Source organism: Taudactylus pleione, unplaced genomic scaffold (genome assembly GCF_031769625.1).
Source record: "Taudactylus pleione unplaced genomic scaffold, aTauple2 ptg000040l, whole genome shotgun sequence".
NCBI classification, from domain to species: domain Eukaryota; kingdom Metazoa; phylum Chordata; class Amphibia; order Anura; family Myobatrachidae; genus Taudactylus; species Taudactylus pleione.
This window is the reverse complement of record NW_028284442.1, coordinates 5947683-5962828: the sequence shown is the minus strand read 5'-3', so window position 1 is coordinate 5962828 and position 15146 is coordinate 5947683.

Sequence of the window (15146 nt, the reverse complement as noted above, 5' to 3'; positions counted from 1 at the left end):
TTGATGAAGACAAGACTGAAGGAAAAATTCCCCAAGAACAAGCAGGAACTGAAGACATTTGCAGTAGAGGCCTGGCAGAGCATCACCAGAGATGAAACCCAGCGTCTGGTGATGTCTATGCGTTCCAGACTTCAGGCTGTAATTGCCTGCAAAAGATTTGCAACAAAGTATTAAAAAGTGAAAGTTACATTTAGGATTGTTTAGTTTGTCCCATTACTTTTGGCCCCTTAAAAAGTGGGAGGCACATATAGAAACCGTTGTAATTCCTACACCGTTCACCTGATTTGGATGCAATTACCCTCAAATTAAATCTGAAAGTCTGCAGTTAAAGCACATCTTGTTTGTTTCATTTCAAAGCCAGTGTGGGGGTGAATAGAGGCCAAAATATGAAAATTCTGTCAATGCCCCAATATTTATGCACCTGACTGTATATATATATATATATATATATATTGTGACAAGAATCACATAGACCAGGTAAAATCTAACAGAGGTTTACTTTCTCACCACAGGCAAGAATACAGGACAGTGCAGTGTTCACAGGAAAGATGTTACATGCTGGTACACAGAAGCTTCCATACAGCAATACAGTTCTTTTAGTGGACTCACAGGTCCAGGATCCCTAACACTAGTCACCCCCGGGCCTATAACTTGGGCGACTATTTCACCATCAGGACCAGTTCCCCAGTGTCTCTGCAGCTCTTTTACCAGCCTCACACAGGTGTCTGTAATCAGCTGGTTTTGCCATCACTGATGGGCACTGTTGATGCACCAACGATGGCAGCCTCCCAACAGATGTTAAGGAAACATCGGCGGCTACAGTCTCAAACAATCAATGGTTTCTATCGATGGTTGAAACCATCGGCCATCGATGGTACAGTTGTCAATGGCCATCATTACAGTATACCATAAAAATCTCTATTTTTATGGTATACAGTGTTTACATTTTTTTTAATATAAAATCATGTTGGAAAGGTTTTAAAAAGTTGTTCTTGACCTAAGTCAATCATAAAAAAACAAGCGTTTCATTTTGTTATTTTTTTGTCAGTTAAGAAGTTAATACGCCCCGGCCTGGACTTTAAATTCGAGCATAAACTCTTATCTCCACAGGGTATTTCTGCTGTCAGGAATGGACAAAACACTAATGGTGGAGCTAGGAGGGTGGCCTGGAGTCTTTAATAACTATGGGTCTCTAGTAAGAACAATATCTGTTCAGGATGCTGATGAAAGTAGGACAAGACAAAAAACAAGCTTGCTCAGAGTACAGAAGCAATACAAATGGTAGTGGTGCTATGGATATCACAATTGAAATAAAGAATTCAAATTAAATATACTTTAATAAAATAGTGCATATTTATTCAATAACACATGAGCAATCACAAGAATATATATATTAAAATAACATATATGAACAGTTTGTCTCACCCTAGTGAATGTCCATAAAATAATTTAGCCTGTTCCTGTATGTACTTCCGGTTTTGATATAATGAGTAATGTGAATTTAATCTCTGTTGGAAATTTGGACTGTCCAATAGGTAGATAATTACCAAGGTATTTCACTGGTAGAGGGGTGGTCCTTTTTGCATGAGGCCTCTATGTCCATATATGTGGCTTGGAGCCCTCAAATGTCCATGGTGTGCATAACTTGGTAAAGTCCAATAGATGGAGTGTAAGATTTTCCAAAGTGATGGCACCACTTGTAATGTCCGACAAGTTGGTTCAGGCTTTCAATGGGCAATAGATCACTTGATGGATGATGGCATAGACCCTAACGCGTTTCGCTGTGTAGATTAGCCGCTTTTTCAAAGGTGAGAATACAGTGTACAGCGAGGTCTTTATATACCCCTTTTCTCTCTAATTGCTCATTTACACCTGGTTGTAATTAACCTTCTCATTTATTTATATGACAATAATAATAATATTAATATAAATAGGAGGCAGACCTATGTCAATATATTTCTATATACACATGTATATCCCTCGTTATTTCAAGAGGTTTCAGAAAGCTAGGAGCTAATAAAGTCTTTAGTGATTTATTATTTTTAAAAATCAACAAAGGTTTGTCTGGGATAAGATCATCAATATTATAATTTTTCTGTAGAATGTTTTTTATTTTAGAGCAATGGCTATTATAGGTGGAAATAAACGCTACCTCTTTACCTCTAAATATATCTTCTTGTTCCTTCTGTTTTGGTTCCAAAAGTTTATCTCTATCAAGAAGTTTTACTTCCTCAAACACTTTTTTTATTATAGTATCAGGATATCCTCGTTGTTGAAAAGAGCCTATCATCTCATTCGCTTGTTTTTCAAAGATCTCTAATTCAGAACAGTTAAGTTTCAAATATATACATATTGTTTATATTTAAGTAAGACCACATATGTATTATATATTGTTGGTTTAGTCTATGATGTATATGCTGAATTATAAATTCCATTTCCATCTGTTGATTCTCTCATATCCTTTTCCATTTGACGTTATCACGGTAAAAGAGATAAAATATATTGTAGTACCTGCTAACTACATTCCCCATAATTCTCAGAATATTGCGTCACATCCCCGACCTAGATCGGTCTGGGACACATGACACAGGAAGATATGACGTGACGCAGGAGTCTAGCTCAGCAGCAGGAAGCTTATTCCAACAGTAGGAAAGCAGTTTCCATGACTACCTAGAGACACAGCTCCGTATATGGATGTAGCCAATGGATCACATGATGCATTGTATACATCACATGGCAGGGATTTTTGGACACGAACGGAAGTGGAAGGTAATAATAGAAAAAAAACTTACCTTATTGCTTTTTAAAAGTGTCTTTAAAACTAAGTATTGTATTGATTATTGATAAAGGTCTGCCTCCTATTTATTTTAATATTATTATTATTGTCATATAAATAAATGAGAAGGCTAATTGTAACCGGGTGTAAATGAGCAATTAGAGAGAAAAGGGGTATATAGAGACCTCGCTGGACACTGTATTCTCACCTTTGAAAAAGCTGCTAATCTGCACAGCAAAACGCGTTAGTGTCTCTGCCATCATCCATCAAGTGATCGATTGCCCAATGAAAGCCTGAACCAACTTGCCGGACATTACAAGTGATGATTGGAAAATCTTACACTCCATCTATTGGACTGGACCAAGTTATGCACACCGTGGACATTTGAGGGCTCCAAGCCACATATATGGACATAGAGGCTACATGCAAAAAGGACCACCCCTCTACCAGTGAAATACCTTGGTAATTATCTACCTTTTGGACAGTCCTATTTCCAACAGAGATTAAATTCACATTACTCACTATATCAAAACCGGAAGTACATACAGGAACAGGCTAAATTATTTTATGAACATTCACTAGAGTGAGGCAAACTGTTCATATATGCTATTTTAATATATATATATTCTTGCGATTGCTCATGTTATTGAATACATATGCACTATTTTATTAAAGTATATTTAATTTGAATTCTTTATTTCAATTGTGATATCCATAGCGTCACTACCATTTGTATTGGGTCTGACTAACCCTATTTTTAGTGGCTGCTTGGAAAAACAGACCAATTCTGCACCTGGTAATTTGGATTTGCTCAGAGTACAGTATGGTGGTCAGGCCTTGTGGCAGGAAGGCAGAAACAATAAAACAAGTGCTAGGTCAGGGCTGGAGGCAGATAGGCAAAACTGAGGAAACAAACCTTGGACAGGGATAGTAGCAGACAAAGTTATAATACTGAACAGACAGAGAGCAGAGAATATAGCTAAAAGGAATGTGACATAAATGTGCATGAAGTCAGTGGCCATTGTTAAGATGGAAGTAAAACTTGGCTACGATGTACGGTTCCCGCCATAGGGTGCCGGGGATAGCCCTGGGCTATCAGTCTAGGCCTGGGGTGCCCTGGAGAGGGGGGCCCCTTTATTGGGGGGTCCCCAACTCCCAAGGGACCCCCGGCCTGGACTGACTAGAGGTCAGGGATAATGCTTTGGCCGGGGAAACCGGTGAAAGGTTTTCCCTGGCTGTGGCATTATCCCCCCGCTAGAAAGAGTTCGGTGCTGGTTCTGGAATTTTCAGGGGACCCCTACTCGTTTTGTCCCCTGATTTTCCAGAACCAGGACCAGCTCAACAAAGCCCTGTGTTGGTTCTTAATATACAAGGGCCCCCTACGCATTTTGGCCCCTGTATTTTTAGAACCAGAACAGGCTTTATAAAGCCCGGGGCTGGTTATGCTTTTGGGGAGGGGGTGCACGTAATTTTTTTTAAATTTAAAAACATTTTACATAAGTACACACAGAAACATATACATATCTCATGGATATGTGCATGTTTCTGTGTTAATCTGACCCGCTCAGGATATACTCGTTAGCCTGAAGCAGGTCTAATATTTGGGGGCTTTTGGTAATCTTTTTTTTTGCGAGTCTGAAACTGACACTCTATTACATTGGGCGAGTTGATTGGTTTCAATGTGAAAACATCTTGATGCGAGTTTGAGAATAAAGAGTTTTAGTAGCTCTGAAAAATGTGAGTTTTAGTGAGCAGACACCCTATTACATTGGAGAGTTGTGAAAAATTGCGAGTTTAGCACCAAACTCGCAATTTACCAAAACAGACTACCTATTACATTTGGCCCATAGTCTTTAATAGGCACAGAAAGACCACAGAAATGCATTTCTAATTAAAATAAATGGGAAACTGCTCCATTAAATAAATAAAACCTTTAAAAATATAAATAAATAAAAATTAAATAGAAAATAATTATGTTAATCATTGACTGCTTGAACATGCTGGCACTTAACTACAGTATAAATTAGTTGCATGCTGGAACTGCAAGCGCCAGCATGTCCTGTCAGCCAAAGCACACTTTAACAGATCCACAATAATATTAAATTGCTTTGCTGCTAGCCCTGTTTTTAGGGCTGGGGTTCAGCACTTGCTCAGCCACTAATTGCAGTTTTTGCAAAATTGATGGCAAGACGGCCGTACTTGGTCCCACAAGTAAGCATTTTGTGGACTGAACGGAATGTGTATATTCGCCCAGCAAGCATTCTACTGATATCTATGGCTGCCGGACATTGGCCTGGATCACCCCTTTTTGTGTGCTTGGTTTGACACCCATCATCTTCACTGAGCACTTGCACCATCAAAGGTTTAGAACATGTTCCACAGGCCTCCCCCCGTAAAGATGGAATACATACCACCGCTGCCATAGAGGAGCTACCTTCTGACATTCCCTCACATTCACAGTGTTGGTCATATGGGAGCTATCATGAGGCCTACATACCAAGTGGAACTGGCTCGACCTAGTTATTTTCCTTGAGATATGAACTATTAGCAGCTTGATATAGATACATGGAGAGTGGGAACCACCACGCTTTCCTCAGGTTTGTTTCCTCAGGTTTGTTATCTCCTCCAGCATAAAATCGTCTAACTATACCAATGAGTGATGACTGTGGAAAGTAATTTATACTGCAATTATGCTACTTATTACCTAAACCTTCAGCATCTGGACCTTGCTGCATGCAAGAAAAGTATGCAGTGTGAAGAATTACAATGAATATTTGGCTGTTTCCCATATAAAACAACATCATTACAAAGCATAAACAGTCTAACAATAATTTTTTTTCCTTAAATATGTCTTTGATAGACGTTCACTTAAGTATTGTATTCACCAAATAACGGTGAGATTGGGTGATGTCTCCTTCAGGCAGGCAAAACAGATAGAGCAAAATAGAATGCAGATATTATAATGGATTAAAACCTATTTTCATTATGTGATTTATTTGCCTAAAATAACAGTTCATTGTGTGATGCACTGCTTCAGATTTGGGTTACTGTGAAATAATTATTAAAAACCAGATAAATGAAAACTGAAATAGTCTATTAAAACAGTGGCGTCACAAGGGAGATGCGGTGGGTGCGCACCGCACTTGGTGCCACCCTCCAAGGGGGTGACACCAAAATCCCGGCTCTTCATCAGTAACAGGGAGCCAGGTGCTGCACACTAACATCACAGTACAGTGCCTGGCTCCCGGTCACTGAGGAGGACTCGGCAGTACAAGGAGAATCACTGGGGACAACCTGGCATCTTCGGGAGTACTGGGCACGTCCTCAGAGTGATGAAATCGGTGGTGTGCCACAAGGCCACGCCTCTTCTTTGCGAGGCCACGTTCCCTTTTCGCACGATGGGGGTTTCCTTGCCACACTGGGTGTTTACATACAGTATGTTACTGATCTGTTATGTTCTCTTTATTCAAAGTCTATTTATTTTCCCATATTTACTTAATAATTATTAACTTACACCTTTATATTGTGTATCTTTTTGCAGTAAAGAGTTACTTTGTTATTGTACAGTATATTATCTATGACAGCTTGAACTCCCCGTTATTATAGCCTTTTGGGAAACACTGATAAGCTTGCAATTTATTTAGTTGGTGTCTGTTATATCTGACAAATAGAGGAATATTTCAAACCACTGGTCAACTTGCTGTTAACCTTGGCTTCCCCTGTTTGTTGGAGGTAGCTACTGTTGTAGTTTAATTCCTGCTGTAACTACAAAAATACGTTGTTGAGTAAAGAAGGGAGAACGTTTTATATCAAAGCATTTTTCAATCGGTTTCCACTTATCTGTGCTGACAACTTGTATGTCAGTTTACTGCAATTACTTTTTATGATCTAGTTCTGCTGCAATTCATGAACTCCTGCAAATCTTCTAGCTAATGTATACTTTGAGAAGGGAATGAAACATTTCACTTAGGTGCTGCCTCTATATAATAAATAACTTCCTGCCTTGAAAAAGCTTTCACAGCGAAATGCAGCAGATTGGCTTTCTCTATGTATTTACATATTCTCTTTTACTGTAACGTCCTAGATTAGATATATATCTCGTGCAAGTAGATTTAATACAGGGATAGAGGCCATTAGGTGTAGCTGAGGAGGGACAGAACAGCAAGGCGGGTAATGCAATCATGCCTGATAAATATATAAAAAGGAAAGCAGGTGACTGAATGAGGATATTATATATTATATATTGTAGAGACATCACAGCGGGAACCACCTAAGTAAAGTGATTCATTTCCTTCTAAAAGTATACATTATCTAAAATATTTGCAGGAGTGAATTAATTACAGAAGTATGTAATAAAATGTAACCAGCAAATTCATCTAAAAGTTCACAACTAGTGTACTTAGAAACCAATTGAAAACTCAGTATCATGAAATGTTCTCCTTTTGTTTACTCAACTATTTATTGAAGTTCTAGGAATCAGACTACAACAGTAACAACCCCCAATAAAAGAAAAGGCCAAGGTTAGCAATTAGTCAAACCTCAGAAAATGCAGTTTACGGGGGTTTGACCGCATGTTCCATATGCACCAAGCTCCGGAATCATTCCAGAGCTTGGACTTGTTTAGTAATGCCATCTAAAGATGGCTTTGCATAATAGAAGCCTATACGCTTATTTTTGGGAGACTTCCCCGATAGGTATCCAATAGGATCTCTTCCTGGGTCCCTCATGACTTGTGCCGCTTTCCCATAGTAACTGGTGTATTACAGTAATTATAATTGGCAACCTTTTGCTTGTAAGGACATTTTAGGTCCATATACTTAATTGCTGGTGGTCAACTCTAAGGCATCTGTAATAAATATATCTATGCTCAGAAGGGACGGGGAACTTGTGAGAAAGGGAATGTTTGGTGTGCCCATTACATCCATTTCAATAATGATTTTACACATCAAGATCATGTTTAGAGACATTCCCAGATTTATATGCTCTTTGTTTACTTTCAGCTCCCATGTAAGGTCAGACGAAGGATGCGGGGAGTGTGGGAAATTGACTCTGCTGTGTACCTTTTGTAAACCTGTCACTTAATGTCAGTGTTTTTAAATAGCCTTAAATTGCAATTTTGACCTCTTGATTTCTTGGGACAACTACTAATGTTTTTTTTTTTAGTTTCCCAGATGATCCTGCTCTTTGTACCATATATTGCACTATGATAACTCATAAATAAAAAGGATTGATTTAGGTTTAGTGAGAGGTTTGTTTAGGTGTGAAAAAGATAGTGTGGATCATTTTCCCACAGAGGGGAGCTGATGCTGAGTTGGGAGCAAAAAAAGCGAGTAACTTTGCACCAGGACAAACTATGTTGCAATGCAAGGGATGCAAATATGTATCATTTTTGCATGTTGGGTAAATACTGGCTGCTTTTGCATGTAGCCCACAAATGCTGGACAGCTTTATTATTACACTTCAGTTTGGACATACCCCTCTGACATCTACATCTCTCTGTTATATCTGTCCAACCTGCAGTTGCAGCTTGGTCTTACCAAGATGCACAGTTACTGGCTCTTTTGCGCTGCATCAAACTTTGCATTCTGTGTTATTGTTCATTTGTGCCAAGTGGTACTCAGGGGCTTACCTGCTACAAACATAAATTTGCTTAAGGCTAGGCTGGGATTCAATTGTGACCCCTTTATGAGTCCAAACTTTGTGCACTCCATGTACTGTAAGGCACAAGTGCAGTCTAGGTACTGCTTCTCATTAATTTGTCATTAACTTAGTATAAACAACTTATGGAATAAAAGAGAGACATTTGTCTGTAATGATGCAAGCTGGGACAGAAGTTTCAGTCAGCAGTAACATATACAGAGTACATTTTAAAAACAATTTTCTGAATGCAAAATCCAATTATAAGCAAAATCTAATTGTTGTGTTGTTTAATAATTATAATATTTGCCTTTAGAATAAACACTGGGCCTGATTGGATTGCAACTGCGATTATGCACACAATCGGCCGATTGTCGCGTACTGTGCATGCGTACGCATCGCAGATCGCTTTCGCGAACACTTCACTGAGATCGGGAATACCATCAAAGTGACTACGCAGACCCCTTGCAGAGTCATTGACAGGAAGTACAATTTGGATGGTGAAAGGGGACGGTCGGCAAAACACAGACGTGTCAATGCGTTTGAACGCTGTAGCAGGGGCTTGCATAAATTAGCCACTGCAATGGCATACGTAGCTTGTGTACTCACTGCGTGCGACTAGGTTAGCAATTCCTGAGTAAGGTCAGAGCTTGAGCAAGTGTGCGTGAGGCTGCTATTGTATTCGATGTTACCGATGGTTTTGTAGTCTTGCTAAGTATTACGGATGTGTGTAAGGTAAAGTGAGCGTCCTTATGTTGTGCTGCGATGGCATAGCGATCGCAGTGAATTAGCATACTATCGCAATGAGACTGTTCGTAATCGCTAATGTGATTCTTGCTGAATCAGGCCCACTGTTCTAGCGCAAATTATTAAGCTGACCACACATGTATCATGGCTATAGGACACTTGCATGCACACATGCAAATTCCTCCTAATGGATGTCCCCTATTATGGATGCTTCCGAACAGCCAAGCTGCAAAGGATTGTGTGATTTACTACAGCAGAATCCAGCTGTGAATGCTTTGCTCCAATTGGCTTGGCTAAATACAGGTGCCAAGCATGTGGGAAGCGGGTACAAAGTACCCAGGCCTGTCCTGGAACCCTGGCTGCCATGGAGACTTAGCTACACCACCAAGATGGCGTGACCAATCCACCTTCAGTGGAAATGCAGTGTTAAGTCTTGTGTATTAATGGCACAACTGCATGTTTTCCAGTTAACTCTCCTTTGCTCACTTTGGATACCAAGTGCCTCAAGATGTATTTTATATATATGTCTGCCATTTTTATTAGAGATGAGCTGTTCGGTTCTATTCGGTTACATTCGAATCTGAAAAATGGCATCTTATTGGCTATCCTGCTCTCACGTGTTTTGAATATTAAATAAGATAAACCGAACTTGTGCTAATTTGCTGAAAAGAACCGTTTAGAACCAGACCATTCATCTCTAGTTTTTATATTCATTTTAACAAGTAAAACAGGATACAAAGGAGCAAAATTACATCACAGTTATCTCCACTGTCTATATTTCTACATGACTTGTTCTCCTATGACATTTCTGGATAGCAATTTGATGGGTAGATATAAGGGGTTGGGTATGATATGCCGGTGTATGAGATGCTGGTGGTTGAAATACAGATGCCGGCATCTCGATCATGTAGAATCCCACAGAGTCAGGTATGTACCGTAAACCTCCCTCTCTCCCCCCCCTAACCCTCCTTTGGTAGTGCCTAACCCTAATCTCCCCCTGGTGGTGCCTAACCCTATCCCTAACCCTCCCTCCCCACAGCCTAACCCTAACCCTTCCTTAACCCACCCAGAGAGGTTCCTAAACCTAACCCCCCGTATCCCGGGGTAAGCCTTACATTCGGGATGCCGCTCTGTCTGTATCCTTCTATGTTCAGCATTGCGGCGTCTGCATTATGTGGCGATATTTCGACATCCGGGATCCTGTCCGCTGGCATCTTAAACATATCCCGATATACGTAGGCTTAGCTGTTTTTGCCTCCATCATGAGAACTGTACTTTTCTTCACCATTATATATGTCATAGGCCCTGATTCAGAGCTCGCTCTGAATCAGGGCCGTCCCTCCTCCTTTTTGGAGCGGCCAAAATGATGGTCACGATGGTCAAGACCATCGCGACCATCGGGCTTGCGACGAGATCCTTGCGGTAGGGTCTCGCTGCTGCAAGCCCTGGAGTGCTTTTGGCTCTATCAGAGCCAAAAGCACTCCCACTGACATCACTAGTGATGTCAGTGGGGCCGGCCCCAGATGGTAGGCGTTCCCATGGGAATGCCTCCGTCTGGGCAGCCATGCCCCCGGCACGCCCACCAAAGACCATCGACAGCTCGCCCCCTTTGGGGCGAGACCCATAACGACGGTTATTCGGGTCTCGTGCATGCGCACGACGGAGCCGCCTCCGTCATGCGCATGCGCACTTGGGTAACATCGACCCACTTGCGAGCGCTCAGCGCTCGCCAGCGGGTCTGAATCAGGCCCATAGTTCAAGTGGCTAAGGGGCCCATTTATCAAGGATCGCTTTTGCAATGCGATCAGGGCATACCAGTAATGATGTATTGATGTATTGTCCGGGACATGCAGGGACACGGGCTCCGAAAGGAGCCTGTCCCTGCATGCCTCGTGGACTGCACATGCACATCCACCATAGCCAGCGAGGGTTCTAGGCGGATCCCTCCACCAACTAATAGTGCGTGGTGTAGCCCATCGACTACTGCGGTTAACGTCATTTGGCTTTTGTATAGCTTTAGTTGTTGCCTCTCCCCACCCCCAATTGCCCTAAGCTGACCTTAACCTATAAAGAGTGAAAGTGAAAAAAGGTCACAAAATATATATTTAACTATCGAAAATTGTTCAAAAGTGAAGTGGTAAAGAAAATGGATCTGGCTTGTTTATGCACTACTTCCAGACGGCTTGGGAATGCTTAAAAGTTTATCTATGCAAACTATAGATTCTAGATAAGAAAGAAACACATAAAACAGTCAAACAAAAGTACTAGAGAGCTGAAGTTAGAGCCAACTAACAGAAAGCTTGCAAATAAAGTCATCACACTAAAACATATAATAAATGTACTGTATGAATTTTCTTCTTATGTTGGATTGTTTGCTGCTAACAGCAATTTTTATTTTTCCTTTAAGGAATCGTTTATGCATTACAATTATACTTAATATGTGCTTAATTATACTTGATAGGTGCTTAATACTCTGGAATATTTTTTACGTTATTTTTATCATTTTAAGTAATTAGATATATTTGTATGGTTATATGTCTTTCACCCAACCTCATACTTTCTATAAACAGCATTTTTTAGCATCTTATAAATTAGACTGCTCCTTTATAGTTGGTTGAAGGTACACTGATATTTCCTGTAGTGGCCTATCCTCAAAAGTCCCTCTGCAGTGAGCTAAGTGTGGTGGAGTCCAAAATTCAAATAGGGGAACCACACCAACTGCCACCCCAAATGCTGCCAAACATCACCATCCAGGACACACTGACAGTTGAGTTTTGGACTGTCACACACTTAGCACACAGTCACTGCGGAGGGACTTTCCAAACTCCCTGTGTAAGTGCTTCAACAGGTTATTCCCATTTTGATGTGTGATTGTTTAATTGTATTTCTTCCGCTGTTTCTGATATTTGATATCTGTATAGCTTACTGTGTCCAGGGGTGGGTAAAAAAGAACACGCTATGTTGTGCTGGGAGCATAGATGCTTCTGTTGTAGAAATTAAAGAAATGTACTTCAAAGGAAAATATCAGGCAGATTTGTAGGAAAGCATTTGCTGCGTGTGTGGCTGCTCAGTTTGATCACAGAATAAGTTGGCAATTTTAATTGTTCGTCCTAGGGCATGTCTTTAACTCGTCATCCTTTTCTGAAAAGCTTCTGTGCTCAGTCACATTACAGCATAAAAGAGAAAATCAGTTCATATAAAATACACATCTTAAGATAGCAAAAGGTGAATGAACTTTTTCCCTCCGATAAGAGTTGGGGAATTGTTACTACATAAAAAAGCATTGCAGGGTATGACTTTTTACTACTATATGCTCACATGAACAAAGGTGCATGCTTACAAAGCACAGGGGAGGTCACTATGGGGTCTAGTTACTAAGCAGTGTTAAGAGACAGAGTGAAAAGTGATAAGTCTGTGATAAGGTGCCAGCCAATCAGCTTCCAACTGTCATCTCACAGGCTGTGTTTGAAAAATGACAGTTGAGAGCTGATTGGCTGGCACCTTATCACAGACATCACTTTTCACTCTGTCTTCTAACACTGCTTAGTAAATAGACCCCTAGACCCCTATACCACTATCTAGTTCCAAGCACAATAAAGTGCATCATAGGCAGACACAGGTAAGCATAAGCTCAAGTGTTTCACTTTGCTTTGTTATATAACCTGATCAAAGTATTATTTAATTATATGATGTATATAGCACACCATTAGAACATCTCATTACAACCAATCACACATTTATCTTCATTATGTTACTTGCACTGTAATTTGTACCATTGTTTTAAGTATTTCCTTGTGTGTAATCTTTCACATTTTACAAAATGTACATGTATAAATGTGGACCACCATTGAAAAGTCAGATTCGGACAGAATATTTACAGAATGATGATCATGGAATTATGATAAATTTGTGTTTGTTGGTTTGAGGTTTTGTAGGCAGACAGAGGTTGTATACGTGTTGTATACATGTAAAGTACTCATAGATTTGGACATCCCTACCAGTGAAAGTATCCAGACATTCTGACTGGAAATCCCTAGTTAATCTGTGTGTTTATATCTTGTATTTGCTATATTTATGTGACATGAGAATGGGTATTTTCAGTTTATTTTTAGTTCTACAGGATAGCTGGAAACTTCTGCTTAGGGAGATACTGAGTGTTTTAAAATGTTTGCCAAATTCTAATTGCTAATCTGGCAATAGCAAGAAAATATTCCAATAATGATGACTATTAATTTTCCTGCATTTTAGTTAATTAATATATAATTTCAGCATTTTATTTTAGCATTTTTTTTTATTAATATTATTATTATTATTATTATTATTATTATTATTATTATTATTAGTTTTCAAGTCCCAAAATATTCTGAAGGGCTATATAAAACTAACAACAACTAAACTACAAATGTGGGTGTTATAAGTTGCACTGTTTTTGTTTGGGAATAATCAAAAGCTGTATTTGCCCAAAATCTGATCTGCATGTCGGGGTTTGCATATTTGTTGCATGATGCATATGGTGGGTCAGTAATGAAATGCTGAGTAAAATAAACTGAAGTTGGTTATCTTGAGGTGCAGAGATGTTCATTCACTTTGGAAAATGAGGCGAAAGTGGGTCCCCATCATCACAGAGGTCAGTCTGAGAATCATGTTATAACTTAGGGTCTGGTCACATGAGGAATTACAATGTTGTGGTTTCCACCTAGAAATCTGTAGCATACTGAGGATATGTTAAGGCCTTATACAAAATTGAAGGTGGATCTGTATTATTAGCGTAACATGCACAGAAGACACAGACGCACAGGGCCACCATCAGGAGCTACAGTAGATATGGATGTACCTGGGCCAGGATCACAGGGGTGAGGGGTAGAGGGCTTTCTGCAGTGCGTTGATGATCCTGTCTGTGACTAAGAGAAGTTGCTTGCTCCTATAATCACTGTCTGACACTGACACTCATTTTGATGATCAACTGCAGGATCCAGCTGCAGAACGTGATTTAGATGAGGGGCAGGACTCGTAAGTTGCATGCCCCGAGCCCTCCTCTCATTGGAGCATGGAGACTGCAGTGACTGTTGGGTCCTTCTATACTCCCATCCCCAACTCACTTCCTCCTTTCCTCGTTCCCTGCTTCTTGCACCTGTCTGCCATGTCTGTCGTACTGCACTGTAATAGAGGCACGCAGAAGTTTTCTGCACACAGAAGTTTTTCAAGTGTGCCTCTGCCCAGGGGCGGATTAACCGCTAGGCAACCAAAGCGGCCGCCTAGGGCCCGGCGCGTCCCATGGGGCCCGGCGCGTCCCTTGGGGCCCGTGGGCAGGCCCCCCTGAAATACATCCCTGAAGAGGACCTGGCCCTGCTGCGCTGTGTTTCGCACACAAGCAGGCAGTAATGGAAGCAGCAGCACTGCCACTGGGGAGGAGGAGGGAGGAAGCGGGGAGGGGGCGTAGTTACAGGGCAGGGTTGAATAGAGCGCCACACGTGACATGTGAGTCACTTACTTGCCCCCCCCCCCTGCCCGCAATAACACTGTCACTGACTGCCATGACTGGGAGGGAGGCAGAGGAAGGAAGAGCCAACTGAGGAGCCAAGCCATGCTGCCAGCGCCGGATAAAAATGGGACGGGAGGCGAGCTCCGACAACATCTTGGTCGCCACTTCATTAGAGAATATACCAGCACAGAGTGCTGGGATCGCGTAATGATCCCCAGCGCTGGAACAGTAGCAGCACTGCAAGTATATGTTTCTCACTGGGGACACATCTCATTCGGCAATCAGCACTGCAGCGATGCTAGGCTAGCCTGGAGAGGAGATGCATGTCTCCTTAAATACATAAATAATGGAGAGATCCAAAAAAATAGCTTACATTACAATATCAGGCAGTAGTGCAGGGGGTGAGAGTGAGATGGAATCAGTAGAGAAAGGCGCAGGGCGTGAAAGAGGGAATCGGGCAGATAGAAGTGTGGGGGGTGAGAGAGAAGTCAGAGGTGCAGGGGG